The following is a 25929-nucleotide window of genomic DNA, read 5'->3' as shown; positions in this document are numbered from 1 at the left end:
CAGCAGGCTTCCTGAGAAGCTGCCTAATCCAGCGGAAAAAGGAGGGGAAAAAAGCAAGAAAAATTTATGATGAAAGTTACCCAAAATATAAAATTTACCCCTTAAGATGTTTTATTGTTTATGAAATACAATAAATTTAATGATGATACATGAAAACAAAATAAATACAGACTACATAAATTACAAGAAAATGTTTTATAATAATTTTATATAATGAAATAAACAATAGTGCAGTGACATCTTGCCTGGTCATAAGATTTCTCTGACTCATTTTTTTCTGCAAAATAATTTATTAGGTTATCAAAATTTATACTTTTGCAATTTCATTTTTAATTGACATAATTGAAAATGATGTCAGCTGCTCTTGGGAAATATAAAATCACAAGTAATTTTTGGCCATGTTTAATGGAGAAGAAGGTTGATAACATCAAGATAAATTTCTGAAGAGTCATTTTAAAATATAATATCTAGAGTCAATGAGCCTCTTTTGTAGAACACTGTTTTTCAAGCATAATGGTTATTGCATTCTTTACAACAGTTTTGAAAATTTTATATGCATGGTGTTTTGCATGTATGTTGGTCTCTATGTCTGTACATCACATGCATGCAGTAAGTACTCTCAGAGGCCAGAGGAGGGCATCAGATTCCCTAGAACTAGAGTTACAGACAGCTGTTAGCCACCATATGGCTACTAGGAATTAAACCAGGGTCCTCTGGAAGAGCAGTCAGTCCTCTTAACCACTGAGCAATCTTCCCAACTCTAATTATATTCATGCATGAACTGAATTTCAAGTGCAAAATCATTTAATACTCATCTTAGTGTTTCCTGGCACGTTTGTGCAGCTGTGGAGACTACCAGACTCTAAGCAAGGCTTTAGGCTTAGTATTGACACCAAAACACTTCCTTATTGTCTTAGTGAGCCTGTCTATTGCTGTGATGAAACACCAGGACTAAAATGAAAGTTGAGAAGGAAAGGGTTTACTTGGCTTATATTTAAGCATTGCTGTTCATCACTGAAGGAAGTCAGGACAGGAATTCAAACATGCACAAGCCATGGAGGGGAGCTGCTTACTGGCTCGCTTCCCATGGCTTACTCAGCCCATCTTCTTACAGAACCAAGAACCACCAGCTGAGGGATGGCCCCACCCACTATGGGCTGAGCCCTCCCCCATTGATCACTAATTGAGAAAATGCCTTACAGCAGGATCTCATGGAAGCATTTCCTCAGCTGAGGCTTCTTTCTCTGATGACTCTAGCTTCTGTCAAGTTGACACACAAAACCACTCAGTATAGTATGTAACCTATTCCTATAAGTTCATTGCCTTAGTTAAAGTGACTATTGCTGTGATGAAACACTGTGACCAAAGCAATTTTTGGAGAAAGGGTTTGTTTGGCTTACACTTTATAGCACTGCTCGCTGAAAGAAGTCAGGACAGGAACTCAAAACAGGGCAGGAACCTGGAGGCAGGAGCTGGTGCAAAGGCCATGGAGGAGTGCTGCTTACTGGCTTGTGCTGTGAGATGTTCTGTATGGCAAATGTGTTGCTCTGATTGGTCAATAAATAAAACACTGATTGGCCAGTGGCTAGGCAGGAAGTATAGGCGGGACTAACAGAGAGGAGAAAAGAAAGAACAGGAGGCAGAGAGAGACACTGCTAGCCGCTGCATGACAAACATCATGTGAAGATGCCAGTAAGCCATGAGCCATGTGGCAAGGTATAGATTAATAGAAATGACTTAATTTAAGCTATAAGAACAGTTAGCAAGAAGCCTGCCATGGCCATACAGTTTGTAAGCAATATAAGTCTCTGTGTTTACTTGGTTGGATCTGAGCGGCTGTGGGACTGGCAGGTGAGAGAGATTTGTCCTGACTGTGGGCCAGGCAGGAAAACTCTAGCTACAGGCTTGCTCCTCACAGATGGCTTGCTCAACCTGCTTTCTTATAGAACCCAGGACCACCAGCCCAGGGATGGTACCACCCACAATGGGCTGGGCCCTCTCTCATCGATCACTAATTAAGAAAATGCCCTACAAGCTTGTCTACAGCCTGATCTTATGAAGGTATTTTCTTAGTTGAGGTTCCCTCCTCTCAGATGACTTTAGCTTATACCAAGTTGACATAAAACTATCCAGTACATTCATTTACAAAGAAAGAACACAATGACAATTGTTCTCCCTTGTTAGTTCTTAGTTTAATGAAAACCTCATATGAAAATATTCATTTCTGTCAAATGCAACAATATTTACATTTAATTTGTATGTCCAAGACTGTGTAATACTGTAGTAGTTTTCAAAACTGGAGCTATTGAAACTCTGAGGAATTGTTAACTCCTATACTGTTTATTGTAATCTTTGTGTTTCCTTCAATTTTGTAATACTTTACTAAAATGTTTCCAAACTAAAAAGTCTTCTGCATGAGTGTCAGCAGTTCTGCCCTTAACGATGCCAATTTGTATCTGAGTCCTGGCCTAACTGTCTTAGGTCTCCACAGTGTCCGAAACCACACTCAAGCAGGCAGCTGAGACCAGGCCACAGGGTCAACGGCTCAACACCCACACTGCTGGCCACAGCCACAGGCTTAGTTCTTAGCTTGTGTCCACTGCTGCATGGCCTGCCTGCTTGTCCAGTTCAAGTATAAGCTTGATTGTCCCAATGAAACACAACCTAAAAAAGACAATCATAAACAGATGCTGACATGCGGCATCAAGCCAGGGATCTTCTGCTCTACAACATACACAACTGCCCGGATCGCGAATCTACCAAGGCAGGTGTACACTGTAGGTGCTGATTTGTTCTAAGTAGAGCACAGAGAAGTCTCTAGGAGGGTTCCTACAAGGTGCCATTGGCCCCATTTAGATGGAGAAGGTGCCTCCCCTGAATGAAAGGATGCCAGTCTTATTATCTGCTCCTTTGATCTCAGAATTGCATGAATCTGCTCTCAGCTAAAGAAACAGTCCACACTTCATACTCCTTTCAGGAAAGACACTGCCACTGTCTTCCTTTTGACGTCTGGCCATTGCCCTAGTCTGTACTGTCTCATGTCTGTCTTATGAGGTTTGCTGTTCCTTGATGGCAATGGCACGTTGTCCAAGTCTCAAATGGAATGCATGTTGTTAAATGAACCAGAAAGGTTGAGTGGTTCTGTTCTTGAATTTACTGCTCAAATGACCACAGACATATCATTGTCCATTGAATTTTTTTCCTCTCTCAAATGAGAATACCAGTAGCTAACTCATCTTATTTCAGAAAATCACAGCTTATAGCTTCCACCTGGCCAATTCTAATTCCCTCCAGTCATGAGTTATTCATTTCCTTTCTCTGGCTACTGCAAGTTTCCTCATAGTTGGTGACGTGTGTTTTAATCAGGAACACCAGATTATCTGTTTTTATGTGAAGTTAGTGGCTTCTGATATCATTTAGACACCCCCCCCTTAAGCACACATATTTGTTCATTGTTTACAGTGCCACAAATCACTCCTTTCATAGCTGTACAATAGGGTATCAATATATGGGATGTTTCCAGCTTTTTGCCATTACAAAAGCATTATAAAGTATAGCAAACTACTTATTTTATAAGCCCCTAATTATAATGGCACTAAGATTGAGGCAACCTTCCCAAACCATTGTACCCTTGATGTGGTACAGTTTATGTAGGTAACAGACAAGTAGTGGGGCTGGATTCAGTGGTTAAGGACACTTGCTGCTCTTGCAGAGGACCTGGTTTTGATTCCCAAGACCTGTATGACAGATAACAACTATAGTTCCAGGGCATCCTTCACTAGGCATGCATGTGGTGCACATACATTCATAATTTTTTAATTAAAAATATTTTTAAAAGGTGAATACTATGCTATATGTGGGCAAATTTCCCCATTTACTGAAAATCTCCATCTTTATTCTCTTTTTTTTTTTCATCTTTATTCTCTTTTTTTTTTTTTGTTTTTTCGAGACAGGGTTTCTCTGTGTAGCTTTGCGCCTTTTCCTGGATCTCGCTCTGTAGACCAGGCTGGCCTCGAACTCACAAAGATCCACCTGCCTCTGCCTCCCGAGTGCTGAGATTAAAGGCGTGCGCCACCACCGCCCGGCCATCTTTATTCTCTTAAACATTGTAAATATTTGAATGCAAGCAAAGCATTTCACATCATATAGTTACACTATAACAGAGTTCTAGGAGACATTACCAGACAAACTTCAACATACAAATTTCCTTCAGGTATATGAAAAGGTGTTCAACATTTCAAATTATCAGGAAGATTCAAATCAAAAGCACAGTGAGCACCACACACCCATGAGGAGGCCTACTGTAAACCAAAGTAAAAGCTAACAGGGGTTGAAGGAGATACGAACTAAACCTTTGTACACTCTTAGCAGAAATCTAAATTGGTAAAATAATTACCAAATTGTGGGGGCCAAGCTCCCACATTTATTTACTCCAGCGACTTTTGAGGAGTGAGGGATTTAGATAGAAATATAGAAGAGACAGATAGAAACACAGGATAGCTTCAGGAGGGCCTGGGTCAAAACCCACCAGCCCCTTCTGTCTCTTCTAAAGAGCTTTTAAAGGAATGCCAAGGAGTGGAGCAAAAGACCTCCCCAAAGCACAGCCAAGTGCAGACCATCCCAAACGCCTAGTAACCACACATGTGGTCAAGCCATCCCCTAATGCAGCCCTGCTGTGTAAAGCAAGTTCAGATCTCACTAGGAAGCTTTTTTGGGCTCCCACATCAATTATATTATGTGGACTTAATAAATCACAAAGCAAATGGCCTTAGATTCAATGGTATAACTTCTGATATATCCCCGAAGAACTGAAATCATGATCTCGAAGATTTATCAACACTTTCATATTCCTTGACAGTCCAGTGTCACTCACAAGAACTGAGTTACAGAATCAATGCAGTGTCATAATAGATGAATGATAAAGGAAGTGTAATCTGTTTAAACAATGGACACAAGTCAGCCTTCAAAAGAAAGGGGATTCTGATGTCAGAGTTTCTATTGTGAAGAAACATCATGACCACAGCAACTCTAATAAAGGAAAACATTTAATTGGGGCTGACTTACAGTTCAGAGGTTTAGTCCATTATCATCATGGCAAGAAGCATGGTGGCATGCAGGCAGACATGGTGCTGGAGAGGTAGCTGAGAGTTCTACATCCAGATTGGCAGGCAGCAGAAAGAGAAAGTGTCACTGGGCCCAGCATAAGCTTCTGAGAACTCAAAGCCCATTCTCAGGGACTCACATCCTCCAGCAAGGTCACACCTACTCCAACAAGACCACACTTCCTAATAGTGCCACTCCCTAAGAGCCTATGGGGCCATTTTCATTCAAACCACCACAGTGATATTATGGATAGACCCAGAGATCATTACTTGAAATGAAATAAACTGGAAAGGGAGATGGGGTTACTGTATTCTCATATACTCACAGAAACAGAGTTGGGTGGTGGTTGTGAGCAATTATGGGGAATGTGGAGGGGTGGCTACAGGTATAAAGTTAAAGTTATTCCATGAAAATAAGTTCTGGAAATTTATATAACATAGTGCCCACAACTAATAATCTAGGTCTACTTAAATCTACTTAAAGTTATCCAGGAAACTCTTAGGTAAGTGTTTGTTTTTGTTTTTGAGACAGTGTCTCTCTGTGTACTCTGGCTGGCTCGAAACTCATAGATCTGCCTGCTTCTGCCTCCCAAGTGCTGAGATTAAAGGCTTGTAAGTATTCTTAAAACTCAACAACACAATAGTAAAAGAGGAAGAAAGTAACTTTGGAAGTAACAGATATTTCTATGACTTTGATGATGATGATAGTGTCATGGGCATATGAAATTTAAATGTTTTTTTTTCACAAGTTACCTTGGCCATGGTGTTTTGTCATGACAATAGAAAAGTAACTAAGACAAACACTCTTTTTATGAAGGTAGGTAAGATTGTAAAAGCCACTAACTGCCTGAATCCGGACTCTCATCTACAGATACTGGAGAACGGCTGCATTTTCACAACCACCTCCCTGATCTGAAGGAACGGCTTGGAAAGAACGTGAACTTGGTGACTCAGAAGCACCACAGTGTCATGGTTAAAAACCAGACACCATGGTGAGCAAACGAGGTAGACATCAATTTGATTTCAGGTGGTTCATAAACGGGCAGCAAGACAAATTAACAAAAGAATCATAAGCACACATTTTAAAACACTCTAATAGAAAGAGGCTCCCCAAGGCTTGAGCTGCAGCAGCAGGGGGGCTGCACTGCACACTTCCAGGGGCACCGTTGGCACAGCAAGCTCCACAGCATAGCTGTCCTCCGGAAAGCTGGAGGGTTGGAGCCTGGGCAACTCTTCACTAGAGGGTCTGAAGGGACTCTTACACAGGCGCAGCACACGCTTCTGATTCACAGAGAAGCAAAAGGCTGCTAAGGAAGAAGGGAAGTGAAACGGAAAGGCTTCAGTCCTATCTTAGAGGAGCAGCTCACTCTGTTTTTCTCAGTTTATGTGTGGTGCGGTTAAGATCAAACCCAAAACAGGAAGCTTCACAAAGAAAAGAAATGAAGCAATGAATTCCTCAGCAGGGTCTGCCCCATTTTGTAAGACATGCCACTTCCTCCTCTTTCAAACCTAACATAGGTGGTCAGCATTTTGTTTTGATTTTACGCTATTAAGGAAAAATTTCTCGACTTTCAAGGAGCATGTGTAAAAATTAAATAGCCTATGTTCCAGAGACTGGAGCAGAGAGGGGCTCTCTGGGGGGTAAGATGGCAATGCTCCGGGAAAGATACTCTAAGGAACCATGTTCTCTTTCAATATTAGCAGCCACAGGACACACAAGTTTTGGTCACTTTAGAAATAGCATGCTATAACATGAAAGTTACACATGTTGTATTTCCCTCCTGGGCCCACATACTCTGATCATTCTGTTTTGTGTAACTGAATTCTTCCGATTGGCAGGGCAACATGATCACATGTTCCTTTTCCCAGAAGCCCAGTGCTGTGGGTTACAGGGTGTTTGTTTCTACAGTAACTTGGAGCCAAACATCCTGGAGGAAGGAGGAACTCTGAGAAACTTCCATTCATTTATTTTTGTTTCAGTTTCAAAATTTTTTCTTAAATCACAGAAATGTCAAATGGCTGGTAAGAAAACAATGGTAAACAGTTGTAAGAAAAGTGCCCCTCAATCTTGACCTAACAGCTCTGTGATCTTATGGATATTTCTTTTAAAGAACATATTGAATATCTTACTGAAAGTCCATCCTAAGAAAGTCCATTTGGTCTGCAAGATGACTGGCTTGGAACACTGGGCAGCCCATCTTAAACGAGGCACACTTGGATTCATTTAATGGACAACAGCAGTGTCAGATACTACCAACTTGGCAATTCTAAATGCAGTAGGAAAAATAATTGCTTTTTCATGCAGAGATCTTTTATTCTGTGTACAATTACCCAAGATTCATTATTATTACATAAAGGCTAAGTTAGACATGAAACATTTTTTCTAAAGCTATAGAGAAGATTTTTAAGAAGATGAGGTAAAAAGCTTTGTCATCCAAAGACCTAGAAAAGCAAGCCACAACTTCTTTCTGTTTCTACAAGCAACACAAAAGAAAAAGAAACTCTCAAAAAAGGTTGTGATTGGCAGAATCCTATTTTAGTACATATACAGAAGGAGAGAGAGAAAGAGAGAGACGGAGGCAAGAAAGAAACAAAGAAAGAAAGAAAGAAAGAAAGAAAGAAAGAAAGAAAGAAAGAAAGAAAGAAAGAAAGGAGGGAGGGAGGGAGGGACGGAGAGAGAGAGGGAAAGAGAGAGGGAGGAGGTTGTTTCTGAGCGGCAGCTCCAAACACATGTGTTAAAGTTCCACACACATCACACAGTTAGCTCTTAAACTATGTGTGTGTGTAATCAATGATGAATCTTCTACTTCCCCAGGACCATAAAGAACCCAACGCCATGGTCCAAATATGGACGGCTGTGCTAGATCCTTTCCATTCACTGTATTACTCTCTTGTCTCCCTCTCTCCACATCCACTGTGTTCCAAGCACAGATCTGGGACAAGCACCTTGTCATCCCTTCAGCATTAATAAACAGCAAGAGTCATTAAAACTATCTCCAGGCTCACAGTCCTTACCCATTCCTATTATATTTAAGACATTATCCATAGATCTGGAGTGACAGGCTAGCAGTTAGGAGCACTTACTGCTATTGCAGAGGAGCCAGAACTACCTATAATTCCAGTCTCAAGGGATCCATCACCTTCTCTGGCCTCTCTAGGCACCTGCATGCATGTGGTGCCCATAAACTCACATAGGTACACACATAGACATAATTAAAAAAAATAAATCTTTAAAGGTTTCCCCATGGTATTGGCAAAGAGCCTTATTCTTGGGCCCTCCCTCCTCTGCCTCCTCTTCTTCCTCACCTTACCAAGCCTGGGTTCACCACTTTAAATTAGTCTCCCAGGATGGAAACCGTGATTTGAAGTTCATCAGTTGAGACTTCAATTTCAATTCTTCCTTCCTGTGTGACCCAGGGCAGAATATGCAACCTCTAGTTACTCCATTAGCTACAAAATGATTTGACAGTACTGACAAAGAAATGGAGTGATGTTTGTGAAGTCTCAGCACAAAGCACAGCAGGTACTCCTCAGTAAGTGTTAGTGTCCACCCACTACTATTTGGTTCTTTTTTCTTTTGTATAGGATGTACTTTAATTGTTTTGACAGTTGGACCAAACATTTCAATGGTATATAAGCTACATGAACTGGTCCAGAGTGAGCTGAATCCAGAGCTCCAGTCGGGTGCTGGTGTGAAAGCACAGCACAACAAGCTACAATGTGGTCTACTCTTCAAACTGCATTCTAAAGTCTTAAACATAGGATTAGAATTGTGTAGACTGTCGGGTATGGAGAAACAGAAAGTGAGCAACACAGCATTTAAAAAGTCCTTAGTCAACTCCAAGTCAGGAAAGAGCCACTTTACATAGTAAGTGCTGTAGGTCAAGTTCCCTCTGCATGTCTATGTATTTCATAGCCTCCCTTTGTGGTTAAGTAGTACTCCCCATTTCTAAGCACCCTAAGTGGACCTCTACATCAATCTTCCTCCTCTGCGTAGCATCTCTTATCCAATCTAGTTCCTTCCTTTAGAGGACAAAGCACTATCAGTTACAGAGTTAGAAGAACATTTACCAACCAAAATTTTCTACCTTTGCATTGGAAGAAGACATCAAAACTAAAAATAAATTTCTGAGTTGGTGATGAGAAAACAATTTCACATGGCCCCTATGAACCCAGAACCTCATCTTAAGGAAGGAAAAGGTTTAGAACTCAAGCATTCAAGAACATCAGGGAGCAGACTTTGTTGTGGCCTCCATGTGCTTCCACTATGATGGCTGGTGGAGGTCTAGAAGCCATGGAGTATTGTGGAATATTATTGTAAGATGTGTTACATTCATTTATGCTGTGGAGTATTTGTTTAATGATGCAAAGATGTGTTGCATTCTTTTATGTTGCAATTGTTTAACTCTGTGAAGCTGTGTTACTTTGTACTGTCTAAGATACCTGATTGGTCTAATAAAGAGCTGAATGGCCAATAACTAGGCGGGAGAGAGGGATAGGTGGCACGGCCAGGTAGAGAAAATAAATAGAGAGAGAAGGAGGGAGGAGTGAGAAAAGGAGGAGAGAAGATGCCAAGGGCCAGCCACTCAGCAACACAGCCAGACATGGAATAAGAAGGAAGGAAAAGATACACAGAAATAGAAAAAGGTAAAAGCCTAGAGGCAAAAGGTACATGAGATAATTTAAGAAAAGCTGGCTAGCAATAAGCCAAGCTAAGGTCAGACATTCATAAGAAAAAAAAAGTTTCCATGTGGTTATTTGGGAGCTGAGTGGTGAGCTCCCAAAGAACAAAGACTAAAATTAAAAAAAAAAAAACAACAAAAAACCCAATTTTGGCATTCCAACATGGGCCCATATTTCCATGTAGGGCCTGAGAAAGCTGGAGAAAAAAGGACAGGGCTCCTTTAAGAAGTTCTGCCATACTGCAGAGCACTTAAACAGCCTTTTCCATGCTAAGTAATGCCTTCTACAGTTCAGGGCACTGGCATTCCAGAACTGGGGGGTTGAATGCATTTCCTGATCAAAAGTACCTCTGACCAAGCTAAGAGCTTTAGGTTTGGCTTCATGATCCAAGAAGTGGATGGAGTTAGCCATCAAAGCCACTTGGAGGTCTAGCCATGCTGCTTAGTATAGCAGTTTTTTGCTCGTTCACACAGACCAAAAAAAAAAAGACTATAGATATGAAGATGAAAATAAAACCTCTAAATGGATTCAGTGTGTTTAACAATGTGTGTAGGCTTAAGAAGAGAGAAAGGGTATAGACAGTCACAGAACAAAATGAATAGTTTAAAAATAATAAAGTCTTTCCTGAAAGAAGTAAAGTAATAAAAAAAATAAGCCATGTAGATAGAGATGGGAAATACACAAGGAGTTTAAATCCTGTATGCTGCTGTATTGATATTGAATTTTTTTATTGCTGATAGGCCAAAAACAGTGGCTAAGAGACATGGGATTAAAAGAGGGACTGATGAAATAAACCAGCTTAGATATTTTAAGAATGATTTAACTTTAAAATGGAACTCAAAAAATGCTTTGGAGAAGAGGTTTTGCTTTTGTTCCCATAGGAAACCGAAGGTTGTGGATTCCTTCCAAATTGATATGAATTAGATTTGATCAAGGGAGACCTCCTGAAGCCTTACAGGTGATATATATCAACAAAGGTTACAGCTGGTCTTCCCAGGACTTGGCCATTATCTCAATTTTCCCAGGGACCCCTAAAGATGCCTTTGCCCACAGACAATAGGAAGCAATATAGAGAAGACAATGCCCAAATCCCCAAGAGTTGGGTGTGGGTGGTTTTTGGTTTTTTGGTGGGTTATGGATATTTGTTATAATTTAGGGGAATATAGGAATATAGGATAAAAAGACAACTATTAATCCCAGATATTTTGCATTGGCATGGATTTTGGTATATTGATACAAATTTAAAGTTATTTTGTTACACTGTATATATGTTTCTAACCCTGTTTGGGGTATTGTGCTTATGCAGCTCATTTAAAAACGGAATGTATAATTAAGAAATGAGGTGAGTAGTTAATCTATAATAATCAAATTTGTAGTCACATTAGGTATGTTTTCAAGGTTAAATAGATATGTTTAGATAATCTTCAAACACTTCAAAGACCTACAGAATATGGCATTTAATATGTTTAATAACCTCAGACTTTTTATGACAGTGAGACATGTCTGCTCCTGGCAGCACCAATCTACCTCAGAAAAGGATGATGGGCATCAAAGAAACTCCATATGGAGTTTGCTTGCAATGTGGCCAGGTTAGCCATTTGGGCAAGAAACTGCTCTTGCCTAAACTGCCTGACAGTATGCTGTACAAACCGGACATGCAAGACACATAAGAAAGTGACTTCCGAACTTTGCCAAAACAAGACAGGACAGTCCTTCAAAATTCCTGTTTCATAGAAGAGTCTGCCAGATACTCTAGGCCTGTAGGCTGAAGATGGATGCCCTAATGTTGTAGAGGAACTTTGGGTGACTGTCCAGGCAGCCAGATGTCTCTGTTGTTAGGTAATATTACTTCCTAATGAGGTCTTTTATGGAATTAGAGACTAAATGGTTAAAGTTATAGTTTTCCTTAGTTATGATAAAAAGTAAATTAGGTATAAAACTTTGGAATCACTAAGATAAGATAGACAATGAAGTATTTATTCTAAATTTGCTAAATACAAATGGACTGAACATTGTAAATGTAATTCTTACTTGATAACTGTTTTTGTTGTATATAGTTTTACTATGTTAAAATTAAAACCTTTCATTTTTATCTAGACAAAAAGGAGGAAATGTGGAATATTATTTAAGATGTGTTACATTTGTGTATGCTGTGGAATATTTGTTTAACTCTGTGAAGCCGTGTTACTTTGCCTGTCTAAAACACCTGATTGGTCTAATAAAGAGCTGAATGGCTCATAACTAGCAGGAGAAAGAATAGGCAGGGCTGGCAGGCAGAGAGAATAAACAGAGGAGAAAAGAGAAGAAAAGATCAAGGAACAAGAGAAGGAGAGGAGGACTCCAGGGGCCAGTCATCTAACCACCCAGCCAGACACGGAATAAGAAGGAGGAAAAACAGATACACAGAAATAAAAAAAGGTAACAGCCCAGAGGCAAAAGGTAGATGTGATAATTTTTAAAAAGCTGCCTAGAAACAAATCAAGCTAAGGCCAGGCATTCATAAGAAAGAGTAAGTCTCCATGTGATTATTTGGGAGCTGGGTGGTGGGCCCCCAAAGAGCAAAGAGTAAAATAATAATAATAATAATAATAATAATAATAATAATAATAATAATATATAAAAAACTACAATGGGGCCAACTGATCATGGGCTAAACTCTCAAAATTGTGAACCAAAACAACCCTTTTCTTTTTTATCAAGTATTACCTATAGTGACAGGAAACTGATTAACAGAATGGGAAACAGAGACAGTCAGAGGCCACAGTGAGCACTTTGCTTCAAATCTGAGATACCTATAGAGGAGAAGTGGAGATGAAGTTAGAGATGTAGACTGAGGTTTGTGTAGCAAAGGCCTTGAGATCAAGTATATCAGTCTCCTATTGCTAAACAACAAAGAAATAAAATGCTTAGTGTCATAGAACAATCAGCCTTGGATTCAAGATGGTGGCTGCTGCCGGCGCCTAAGGGACCTCAAAGCAGCCTCAAGGAGCCTGAGAGACCCACAGATATTCCGAGGGAAGACAAGGCCATAGAGAATGAGTATTCAGAGCACAAAGTATCCCCAGAACAACTAAAAAAAAGGCAAGTCTTATGAGAAGATGCTGTTAAAAAATGTTCTCATGAAATTGGAAAAAAAGATGGTGGAAGGGAGCCATGCCCAGTCCTGAGTCCACCAGGAGCCTGGCCCAGAGCATGGAGGGCAGCTAGAGCTGCCTGCCCTGCTGCAGGAAGGAAAGTACAAGGTCAATGTACTGCCCTTGAACAGAGAGGTGTGCGTCGGCCTGGAGCTCTCACGGACCCTGCCTCAAGATGGCCTGCCCAGCAGCAAGATCACCCTGACTCTGGGCAACAACAGGATGTCTGAGACATCTCCAGTATTTATGGTCTTCAGAAACCAGAAACCTTGAACCAGACCAAAGACTCCTTTCAATAAGTATTTGCATGTAAAGTTGTTTGGGCAAAAATATATACGGTGTGACACCCAGCAGTTTGAAGTGCCACCTTGAAGGAAAAATGTGCAATAGACAGTGGAGAGATGTAGAAGTGGCCAGCAGGGTGGTGTGCAGCAGCCTGGACTGGCAGGGTTCTGCCCCTCCCCACCCCCCAATGCACAGCAGGATATCCAAGATGGAGAACAGTTCATTTTCTGGATTGGGCCTCCTTGAAAGACCAGACGTCCGTGGTCTATGCTGAAGTGGGGGGTTGGGATGGAAGGCACCCATGGTCTGTGCTGCTGCCTGAGACCAGGTTGATTTTCATAGTCCATATTGTTGCTATAACTTCCAGAGGACATGTGGATGTCTGTGGCCCAGGTTGCCACCTGAGGTCATCTTGATATCTGTGGTCTGTGCTCCTGTTGGAGGTCATGTGGACATCCATGGCCTATGCTGCTGCCTGAGGACATGTTGATGTCCATGATCAAGGGTGCCACAGGAAACTATGTTGATGTCTATCCTCTGTGCTGCCACTGGCTGTTATGGACAAGGAAGCTTGTTTTGTTACCAATAAGTGCAGACTCATAATTGAGAATGAGAGGCATTGAGGCTTCTATGACCCCCCCCCCCCCCAAAAAAAAGCAGTCTAGACAGAAAGTCATTGAAGAGAGTCCTTAAAAACTGTGATAAAGATGTTGAAGTGTAGCTGTTCACAGTTGATGGCTTCTGGATGGGGGTGGGTGGGAAAGACTCAGTTTTCTTTAGGGGCTGGCCACTGGGAATCTAACCACGATCCAATGAGTATATGGGCAACACAAACTGGACTTGGTGAATTATTTTTCCTTTTTAAGGATCAGGCAAAAGGGTGGGAGAGTGGACCTTGGAGGACGGGGAAACGAGTGTGATTGGGGTGTATTCTATGAAATTCCCAAATAATTAATGAAAATATTATGTTGGGAAAAAAAGAATATCAAAAGGCTGATGGGGAACTTGGGGCCAGCAACAAGGTTCCAGAGCTATCACCACTCTTACCCTTTCATATGATAAAGAGGGTTATACATGTCCAGAGCCCTGGAGGGGTCATAGAGTGGTGGGAGACACGTATTGAGTGTAGTAGTGAAAAAATGAAACCCTAAGAGTCCTTGAAGGTGTGATACGAGACTGTTACTTCCAGGAGCTTTGGGAACTGTACATTCGAGACCAGATGGAGATGCAGAATTCTCAGAGGAAGACAGAGACCGTGCCCAAGACTCAGGTAGATGTACATCTCTGGAGGGACCAGTGTGGTCAGACACCAAATACTGACCACACAACCAAAATGTTAATGACCAAAAACCGAGGTCTCATGCCCAGAAACATGAGTGGTAAAAGAACTCAGGACTTAGAATTTATATTCAGTTTTATTGAAACGTAACTTGTGCACAATAAAAGTCACAATCATAAGTGTATAATTTGATGAGCTCTTACAACCTGATCACTATCAAAACCTTTTCCATTGTTCTAAAATTTTCCTTTGTGTCCCTTTACTGTCTGTGGTAGTCTGAATGTAAGTGGCCCCCATAATCTCAGGGAGTGGTGCTATTAGGAGGCGTGGCTTTGTTAGAGTGGGATGGCCTTGTTAGAAGAAGTGTGTCATTGTAGGGGTGGGCTTTGAGGTCTCATATATGGTCAAGCCATTCCCAGTGAGATAGAACACTTCCTATTGCCTGTAAGATGAAGGACTCTCAGCTCCAGCATCAGGTCTGCCTGCACACTGTCATGCTCCCCATCATGATGATAATGGACTAAACCTTTGAACTGTAATTGAAATGTTTTCCTCTATAGGAGTTGCCATGGTCATGGTGTCTCTTCATAGCAATAGAAACCCTAAATAAGTCACTGTTCCTCATCCCACTTGCTTTTACCCTCCACACCCACCATCCTTGGAGCATCTGAGAATGACCAGTTACTTTGCCTTTTTTAAAACTTCATATAATAAGCTATGAAGTGTATGCTTGTGTGTCATGCACACCCCCATTCATGTTAAAAGCTAATCCTAATTGGTGGTATTGCAGGCAAGGCCAACTGGAATAATGGGTCCTATGAATGAAGCTCTCATAAACAGGACTAGTGCCTTAGAGCCAGCAGAGAAGAGGACAGGGTGCTATTTAGCTCTCTTTCTGGCACACAAGGACACAAGAAGTTGGGTCCTTATATGAACATGACTATGCTGGCACTCTGATCTTAGACTTCCAGCCTTCAGGACCAAAAGAAATCCCTTCTGTTGTTTATAAGTCACCATGTCTACAAGATTTTGTTATGGTATCTCAAAGTAAGACAGAATCATAGACATGTTTGGCTTCTCTCATTTAGTACAAGGGTTATGAGATTCATCTACACTGTTGTTCACCCATATTAATTCCCTTTCTTGTTGAATTCAATTCCATTGCAGATGTATACTACAGTTTACTCGTCATTGACCAGTTGGCAGACATTTCACTTGTTTCCAGGTTTGGGTGATTATGAATAAAGTTACTAATAACATTACAGGGCAAGTCCTCTTCATGTGACTATATACTTCTATATCACGGGTAATAGTAAGAGTAGAATTGTTGGGTAATAAGGTAAATGTTTATTTAATTTTCCAGGAAACTGCATGGCCTCTAAAATACTGCACCTTGTTACATTCATATTTAGCAACATGCAAGATTCCTACGATGCTGCATCCTTGCCAGCATTAGATATTGTCAATATTTTTAATTGTAGACATTCTAGGGACTGCAGAAGTAGCTCATGGTTTTAATTTACATTTCTATAATGATTTTTTATTCTGTGCATATTTTCATCTCAGTATTTTTTGTTTTGGTTTTTCTGAGACAGGGTTTCTCTGTATAGCTTTGGAGTTCCTGTCCTGGAACTTGCTCTGTAGACCAGGCTGGTCTCCAACTCACTGAGATCTGCCTGCCTCTGCATCCCAAGTGCTGGGATAAAAGGCATGAGTCACCACTGCCTGGCTCATCTCAGTATTTTTTTTTATCTTTACATCTTCCTTAGTTAGATGTCTGTTAAGGATATTGGGTTGCTTTTTAGATCTGTTACTGAGTTTTAAGTCTTTTGTATGTTTTGGAAAATAGTCCTTTATCAAATGTGCCTTTTGCAATTTTTTTCCTGTGTTAGTAGCTTTACTTTCCATTCTGTTGATATTGCCTTTCAAAGTTCAGAAGTTTTAATTTTAATGAAGTATAGATTATTTCTTTCATGTATCATGTATTTAGAGTGGTATCTAAGACATCTTCACCATCTTGTGCATTTGGATAGTATCCCATACCACCTAAAAGTATCATCGGTTTCCTAGGGCACCACATCCTTTTCATCATGACGCTGTGTGACAATGCACATAGCCCCAGACACAACAAAGCCAAGTGACTGCGAGGTGAGACCCTTGAAGCCAGAATCAAGATCAATCTTTCCTCCTCGGGTTCTTTTTGTCGGGTATTTTTTCTAACAATCTAAAAACGTCTTACCTCACATGCTGCTGCCTTGGGCTTGTTTCCATGTACATGAGGAATACTGTTCTGCGGAGGTTTTTGTTTTGTTTTATTTCTGACAATATCTCTGTCTGGTTTTGTTAGCAAGACAATGCAGGTGAGTCAGTTGTGGGCACACACTTTCTCTGTGACCTGTGAGTTTGAGGCCAGCCTGGTCTACATAGTGAGTTCCAGGCCAGCCAAGACCACACAGAGAGAGACCCTGTCTCAAACCCCACCCCTCCCCCTAAAAGATAATGCAGGCACCATAAAATGAGTTTGGAAGCATTCTCTTCTAACTTTCGGAAGCATATATGTAGAACTGATTTTTTTTTCTTAGAATCTTCAACAGAATTCACCTGCCAAGCCATCTGCTTCAAGATGGGATTCTCTCCCAGTGATTCCTAGAACTCATTTCTGACCTTTACATAGAGCAAACCACTTTTGATCTCTAGTTCTCTGTAGAAATCATGATGCAGACAGCTCTCTATTTTCAACACTGAGCTTTCTACCACTCACACTCATGCCCACACTAACCCCAGTGAGAGCTGATCTGTTCCTCAACATCTACATGTTGCCTTTTCTAGGTCATGAGTATAACCACATAGTATGTGATCATTTGAATATGGCTTCTTTTGCCTATTACAATGTTTTTGACATTTATCTGTTTCATACATTGTCACCTTTTTACATGGATGTAAGACAATTTGTTTTTCCACTCATATATGAGAGACATTTGGGTTGTTTCAAAGCTTTCTGCACACTGTAAAGAAAATTTTCTATTATAAAGTCGGGTCTGTTGATTGTTTTTTGCTCATTGAGAACTGGCCAGACTCTATTCCTGATATGTTGGACATGTTGGATATGTTGGGTGATTTTTGCTGGATATTTTAAATGTGATTCTCTAAAGCTCCAGGTCTCCACTAGACCTACTAATTTTATTTATTTGTTTGTTTGTTTTCATAGGTGAGCAGTCCAGTTATACTCAGACCGCAATTATCTGCCTTCCGTAGATAATGGTTGTAATGTTTTTCTTCTGAAAGCTTTTGTTACGCTGTGTGCAAAAGTGAGTTGTCCTGAGAACTTGGTGTTTTATTGTCATCAGTTTCTCCAAGTCTTAATCAATCTTTTGGCTGTCTTCCATGTTTATGCAGGAGTGGAGCCCACTTTTATTTAAGAATCGTTTTCTCGAGCCTTCTCTCATATGAATTTCCCCTGTACTTTCTAGTTTCATGTGTCCTCTTCATCATGGCCTGAGAGACTGGGTTCTCTCATCTCTTATAGTCTTTCCTTATGATGTCACTTAGAACCACATAATTCAGGCTGTCCACACGGCTAAGAAGCAAGACAAAGGAGACGAGCATGGGTATCCCCTCCATCCTCACCCACTTCCAGTTTCTCTATTCAGTGTTCTCTAACTCCTGGGTGTCTTCATGACCTGATGATGCCAGTACAAACTGGTTTGGAGCCAACCTTGGGGCTGGACCAACAGAACAAGAGCTGACGGGGATTTCCCCTCACTCTCTGTATTTGAGAAGCCTCTTTTCTTCCTCATAGCTCTCAATTAAGCCCTCCACAAAGTGAAGGCCACAAGATAAATAAGGGAAAAAAAATAACAATGGAAGCATCTTAATTCTTAAATTGGATATTTGGCAAAAATATGTTCATTTCATTGTATGATTCTTTGTACCTTATACTTTACATTTATTTTCTATATGAGTGAATTATTTTATTTAAAAAAGATAAAATTTAAAGACAAATAAAATGATTAAAATTTAAAACTTTCTCATGAACACAAAAATTGAAAGGCTCTGAAAGAGGCTAATCCCTCACCATCCTGGAAGGAAATCATCATAACTTAGCATTGAAAGGATTTTCACAACGGGCAACTTCCATTGGCGATGAAAGACTAATCAAAATTTTAAAAATCTAGAGGTCATGACAGGAAATAAAGCACCATGAGCGGGAGACCACCTAAGCAGAAACAGCAACCTGCAAACAACATGCACTGTAATAACTGAATTTCAAAACAGTTAAAGGAGGCAAAACTGAGGCTAAAAATGTGCAGGGCAAAGGGAAAAGCAGAGCTGTGGAAGAACCAAATCAACCTCTAAAGACGAACCCGACGTTCGGAAGGAAAGGCGGGGCTGCAGAGATGGCTTGGCGCGAAGAGACGCACTGCTTTTGCAGAGGACTTCCATTCCAGCTTCAGGGGATTTGACGCCCTCTTTTGACCTCTGCAGGTGCCAGGCACTCATATGGCACACACATGCATTCAAGAAAAACATTCGCACACATAAAATAAACTAAATAAATCTTATTTAAAAAAAATAAGAAAATGCAATAGGGACATCAACTACAAGATTAGCTAAGATCAGAGAAGAATTAGCAGATTTGAACACAGACTTGAGGACATCATCCAGAATGGTGAACAAAGAATGAAAGCATGGACAGCTGCAAACACAGCCAAAGTGCATAAATGAGAGAATGCAAATTTTACAAATATCGAAATAAGAGCTCCACAAACTAGATAGAAAATAGGGAAAGACTAATGGTTTATAAATTGAAGATTTCACATAAAGAAAGCACATTTATTTTTGAGTAAGGCAAATAAAACTAAACCACAATACCAACTAATTCTCTACAATTCTCTCAGCAAAAGAAAAGCTACAACACTTACCTCCTAATTTACCATAACACCTAAAGGAAGAAAAGACATCAAAAAAAAAATTTCAGACTAATTAACTCATATAAACATGAAATACAAAAATTCTCATAAGCCATTAGTTGAATCTACCAACTCATATAGAAAAGATAGCAACATGATCAAACAAAGTTTATCCAGGGAATGAAAAATTGTTCAACATTTAAAGGCTTAATTATTGTGAGATACCACAGCAATATATTTCAAAAAGACTGATCATCTCAATGCATGCAGAAAAATAATTTAAAATACAATACTGATAAAAAGAAAATTAGGAATTACATGTCTTCCAAGGGCCATCTGAAAAATCAGCATCAAACTTCATGAATGCCTGTGAAATGTCAACGCTTCCCCTGAGGTTCCAAGTTGGAGTGGTCCTCTCTCACCACACAGCACAGCACAGCAGGGCTGTTGGCCAGGGCCCTCACCACTCAGCACAGCAGGGCTGTTGGCCAGCGCAGCAGTACAAACAAACAGTACAAAGGCGGAATCGAAGTGTCTCTATTTCTGGTTTCATAGGGAGATTTCAAATGGCTTTACCTACAGAGCCATAAAATACTTCTCAGAGGCAATAGTTATTAGTTTTCTTGAGTGTGTTAATATAAGAATAACAAATCACAAGAGGTATTTTTTTAAAGTAGTTCATAATTCAGAACATGAGCACAGTCCCACGGCCCTTTCACTGAATTACTAAATCAATGGTCTGGTTACTCTTTCTCCTGAAAACTCTCGTGCCCTCTGCTGTTCATGAACTGAACATAAAGCAATAATAAAACAGTCACTACCATTCACATTTACTTGGCAAACAATACTCTACCCACTTGCATTTATATTTAGATGCTAAGAAATTTTTTGAATTTCTGAGACAGCCTTAGGTGTCAGTACATTCCAAGAAGTTCTTACTTTTTTCCTTATTAAAATGTAAAACATGTTCACTACTGATAACACGATGAATCATTCAATCTCATTGCTTAGAGATAACTACCATTATAAAGTGCTGTACATCCCTCTGGAATTGTTTCTATGAATATAATTCTATATTAAATATATCACTGTTATTACAGAATTGACATCGAACTATATATGAAGGTTAGTGTGTAAAATTTTATCCAATATTGTAGATTATTTCCTATATGATTGACCAACCTTCAAAATATAATTTTTAAATTGCTTTATAATATTACAAATATATAGTCAATTTAACTATCACTCTCTTATTTGGGGGCATTTAGATTATTAAATTATTTCTAACTATAAGTAGCCCAATAAGACAAAAATTCTTGTACATTATGCTTTCATCACCCAAGCCCACAATTTCTGCATTATATTGGCATCATCTTATGTTTCTGAATCTGTTTCCTCACCTGTCATTCAGGGAGAATAATAGCCATCCTTCTTAACAACATTTTGTGAGGATACAGGGAGATGATGCACATAAGCATGTTTTGAAAATTGTATTTGTTAGTCACTATTTACATATAGATAAATGTGATACTTTTTAGATTGTTAGTTTACTTTAATATCTTACATCAATCTTAATATCAATCACAGTCTCAATTTTCAACCTCATAAAATCAGAAAGGTAATTTTTCAGTTAAGTTTTAGTTCCTTTATTTGAAAGTAATGAAATAATGATTGTATCACATATACCATTATGGCTCAGTTGACAATTCCATTAATTTAATTTTTCTCAGAAAAGGAAAAATTACTACAGAAACAGGATAACTTATTAAGGATGCATATTTAGGCTAACTATATCTAACAATTTTACACAGCAACTCTGAGTTCATTCTCAACTTGCTTGTGCCTTTTCCAAATTTTCAAAAATATGCCTATGGGTTTTCATAAAAAAGATAATTTGAAGACTAATCCGAGTAATTATGTCCACATAAAACACAAAGCCAAGGACGTTATTAATGGAGTGGGCTCTTGCTTAGCATAAAATCTATTTTATATCCTACTGAGGCAAGATAGAAACACAGAAATGATGGAGATAGGGGAAAGAAAAGGCGCCTTTATTCCAGAATCTGACCAGTGCCTCTTAACAGCTAAAAATGAAGAATTCTAACACAGTTAACAACATTATCAATAGTCAACAGAAGGATAGTTTTTCCGGCTGGATCAGCTCGCCCCAGCTGAGAAGCCCCATTCTCCCACCTCCAAACCCTGCCGTCTCAGAGAAACCACTAAAGTCAAGTTCCACCCATTTTGTGGCAGACACATCATTGCCCCGTGCCTACAGCTCGCTCCACTCCTCCCCCCAACCTCCCCCCTCAGAGAAACACCCCCAGCCCCCAAGCCCAGTTCCATGGTGGCTGCTCAAGCCCTGGCTCAAAAACTTACCATAGCACAAACCTACCATGGGGCATGTCATTACCCTGCACCCTACAGGGTACTTAAGCCATTCCCTTTAGACAAGGCATGTGATTTCTCTCCTGCTCCCATTCCCGAGAGTGCTTTGCTCAGATTAAACCTTGTCCTTTATCTTAATTCCGCTTGATTTGGCTTACTGCCTCATTGGTGAAGAAACCTACTAGGGCTACAAAAAGAACTATCAACTTGGTGCGGAACCTGGGTAGAGTTGAGTCTTTCCTGAGAACATGTGGGAAGCCGCTCTCCCATGGCTCTGTGCCTGTCTGTTTACTTGAGGCTCAGTTGGATGTGTGAATGTATGTGGCCACTGCATGTTTGCTTCTGACTGGTCATAGATGCCTGAGTTTACATGTTCATGACAGAGAAAGTTATTTTTTTTTTGTTTGTTTTGTTTTTTTCAAGACAGGGTTTCTCTGTGTAGTTTTGGTGCCTGTCTGGAACTCACTCTGTAGACCAGGCTGGCCTCAAACTCACAGAGATCTGCCTGGCTCTGCCTCCCATGTGCTGGGATTAAAGGCATGTGCCACCACCTTTGGACCAGAAAAAGTTATTTTATGCTGTTCTACCTAGTTAATAAACAAACAGCTAAGGAATTGGGTATGGCTAAAAATCTATAACAAAAATTTATCTTAAAACTTGTAACTCCAGTTGGAACTGCTCTGGAAAACAACACTTGGTCTGCCACCGCCTTAATTAAGTACAGCCCCATGAGCAGCCACCACCTAAACTAAGGATGGAGGGAGGTCATATGACTTTACTGCAATCTTAAATAAAGGTGACCGCACGGAGTGGGCCCACTAAGGAGATATCAGGTCTCCAAGATATTTTGGATTCGGATAGATTTCTGTGTGATAATTCCTGTCCTATCCTAAAAACAAGGTTTATGGAAGATAGGGTTTAAAACAATGCTGGTTGCTGAGGTATTAAAGCTGCACCTCCATACAGTCGTATACAGGGATGTATCTTGCTGGCAGCCAGATTTTATAGCATAAGGGTATTCCCTTAGTATTGAGTTTAAAAACATTAAATTGTTTACAATGTCAAAACTGGGTTTTACCTTCTAGAGATACTAAACTGCTTATACCTAACAGATAATGACTCTTGATCCTAAAAAAGCATTTCATAATAGAGACATGCCAGCTCCTGGCAGCATCCTGTATCTCCTCCAAGGAAGATGGGTGGCCACAGAAGAACTCCCACCTGGAGCTTGCTTTAAATGCAGCAAAGCCAGCCCCGGAGCAGAACACTGCTTTGCACCTTGACTGCTGCTAAGACCCTGTCCAGACTGGACAAGCAGGACTCGGGGGAGTTGACTGCCTGCTTTGCCAAGACCCTGTCCAGCCTGGACAAGCAGGACTCGGGGGAGTTGACTGCCTGCTTTGCCGAGACCCTGTCCAGCCTGGACAAGCAGGACCCTGGGGAACTGACTGCCTGCTTTACCAAGACCCTGTCCAGCCTGTGGACAAGCAGGACCCTGGGGAATTGACTGCCTGCTTTGCCAAGACCCTGTCCAGCCTGGACAAGCAGGACACTGGGGAACTGACTGCCTGCTTTGCCAAGACAAGGCAGGCTGGTCCCCCAGATTTCTACTCCATAGGAAAGTCTGTCAGATTTTCTGGACCTGGCAGCTGAAGACTGATACTGCCCTGGGACCCCTGTCTGTGACGACCATGGAGGAACCTGGGGTAGCTGTCACTTCTGCTCAGGTAAAATTTTTTCTTCTCAGATATGATAGTGTATGATGACTAGGGTACTGACAGATTTAACAGTTTAATAGTTCTCCCACCAACCCTCCAAGGCTACGACCATCTTGGTAGCTCATTAGTTCATTAGTTAAGTTTCTTGTTAAAAATACAGACAGGTTTGCCTTGTTCACAGGCTTCATAGTAGAGGATAAACAGGCTCCGGAGTTTTAGCGCTGACCAATGGGATTTTGATAAACAGATAGAGCACTGACTACAGACAGTTCTTAGGAATTCTTCAATTTCTGTGGATTTACTGTCCCAGCCTTCTCAGCATTGCTGTATTGTCTCCAGCCACACATGGCAAAACCCTGCTGAAGTGTTGCTAAAAAGAATGATACCGGTAACAGTTCAACAATCTGCGGCTGCTCATGCGTGCCGACTCCTCCCCTCTGAAACAGGGTAGCACTGAAGGTGGTATGGAAGCCTGCATGCGTGCTTAGCTCTTCCTCCTTCCCTCAGCCCCCTTCTCTCCTCCTCCTTTGCTTGCTCAACCTGGTTTTTGTTGTTGTTGTTGTTTTGGTTTTGTTTTCAGTAAATTTCCTCTGGTTGTCTTCTAGGTATAGTCTTAAAGGTGTGTTTCATTGGGCTAAAACCAGGACCTAGGAAAAATGTTCATGCCTTTTAACCCAAAGGCATAGCCTTTGCTGTGACACCCAGGTGTAAATCTGTTCCAGCTGTTTTACAGACACCCACATGTTCCTGGGGAAAGAGTTCTGTTACTTTATCAAGGAATCTGGACTGGTGGAAACTTGTGATATTTTGTTTGTGCTCTAACAAATAAAGCTTGCCTGGAGATCAAAGGGCAGAGTTAGCCAATAGTTAACCATAGAGGCCAGGCACTGGTGGCACACACCTTTAATCCCAGCACGTGAGAGGAGGAAACAGGAAGTGATGGCTGGGTGGAGAGAGGATTATAACACTGGCAGAGGCAGAAGCTCAGCCCTTTTTCAGCTGAGGAGTTGGCGAGGTAAGAGGTGGATGTGGCTTGCGCCTTCATCTCTCTGATCTTTCAGCATTTACCCCGATGTCTGATTCTGGGTTTTCAATATTAAGACCAATTAAAATTTGTGATATAGTAACTACTATCAGTCTCTAGAGCCCCTTTTTGACCCCACCCATCTTGGAGCCCATATTTTACAGGTCCATTCCTCCTGCCAGATGTGTGCCAAGGCCAACCCACAGGGGGCCCTCCGTATACACCAGCTCCTGAATCAGCTCTGAGGACACCAACTGGGCAAATACTGGCAGGTTGACTTTACCCACATGTCCACTCATAAAAAGCTCCATTATCTCCTAACTCTTGTTGACATCTTTGCAGGATGGATAGAGGCATTTCCTACCTCAAGGGAAACAGCAGATGTGATGGCTCAGGATCATTGAGCTCATGTTTGAAGCCCTCAACACCTCTGGAAACTCCATATCCCCCCAAGCTCCTGGAACATCAGTGCTGGTACCACCTCTCCAGGTTCAAGCGGGCACCTATCCAAGGTAAATGGTCTGTCCAGCAACTGGGATCCTATATACTCCAGCTTTTCAAAATGTCCCAGTAAAGGACATATCTGCTCTGTGTCTGGCTCATTCAGCCTTGCCTCTTCTGTAGAACTAGGGCAACTCGCCTTCTCTGCTTCCTCAAGAAACAGATTCCTGAGGTCATGACAGTGAACTGGATGCTCCTTCACGAACACCTCCTGCTGAGCATAAGCCCACCTACACTCTACTTCCCCTCCCCATACTGTCACATGCCAGTAGGAAGTAGCCAGACTTGAACTGGTGCCCATATATCCAAGAAGGTCGGGATGTTCAGCTGGAACAGTTTGGCCCAGCTAAGAAAGCCCCATTCTTGCCTCCCCAAACCCCACCCTCTCAGAGAAACTTCCGACAGCCCAGTTCTGTGACGCAGTGACCCAAGACCCCGCCTAAAATCTTATCATAGCACAAACTCTTCTTCCCCTACAGGGTATTTAAACCACCCCCTTTAGACCAGCCATGTGATTTCTCTCCTGCTCCCCTTCCTAAGAGTCAATTGGGAGTGCTTCACTCAGATGAAACCTGGCCCTTTTCTTTTTAATTCAGCTTGATTTAGGTTACCACATCAGTGGAAAAACCTACTATTGGGGATAAAAAAAAAACCAACCTATCAGTAATATTTCTTTTATATAGTTAGAATGTTGAAGTAGCAATGAATTCTGCTTAAGACCTAAATATATGTGGCCTTTCTTCTTTCTCATGTATAAACCAGCAGTTTTCTAGGAATCTCACCAGAAACCCTATTTACAATAAAGGACATGTCTTAATCCCCTCTACAACTCTTATGACACATGGTTTTATTTTAAGATTGTAACCCAATCTAAGACATCTCTAAAGCCATCCTATAATCTCACT

At 40.9% G+C, this 25929-nt stretch overlaps 1 protein-coding gene across 4 annotated transcripts in view; it reads right to left on the bottom strand.

Moving 5' to 3' along the window:
• The window catches only part of Ccdc146 (coiled-coil domain containing 146), a 154870-nt gene that overhangs the window by 125638 nt on the left and 3303 nt on the right, over positions 1–25929 (bottom strand). Inside the window, exon 2 of one of the 4 annotated variants that reach the window (XM_059257214.1) lies at positions 19406–19425. The exons of the other annotated variants lie outside the window; for them this stretch is intronic. The gene's annotated coding sequence lies outside the window, so the exon portion shown is untranslated. The remainder of the gene's footprint in view (positions 1–19405; positions 19426–25929) is intronic. 4 annotated transcript variants of the gene reach the window in all.

This window comes from Peromyscus eremicus, chromosome 3 (genome assembly GCF_949786415.1).
Source record: "Peromyscus eremicus chromosome 3, PerEre_H2_v1, whole genome shotgun sequence".
Classification (NCBI taxonomy): domain Eukaryota; kingdom Metazoa; phylum Chordata; class Mammalia; order Rodentia; family Cricetidae; genus Peromyscus; species Peromyscus eremicus.
The sequence above is the reverse complement of the archived record's forward strand: the minus strand, read 5'-3'. Positions and strand labels throughout refer to the sequence as shown.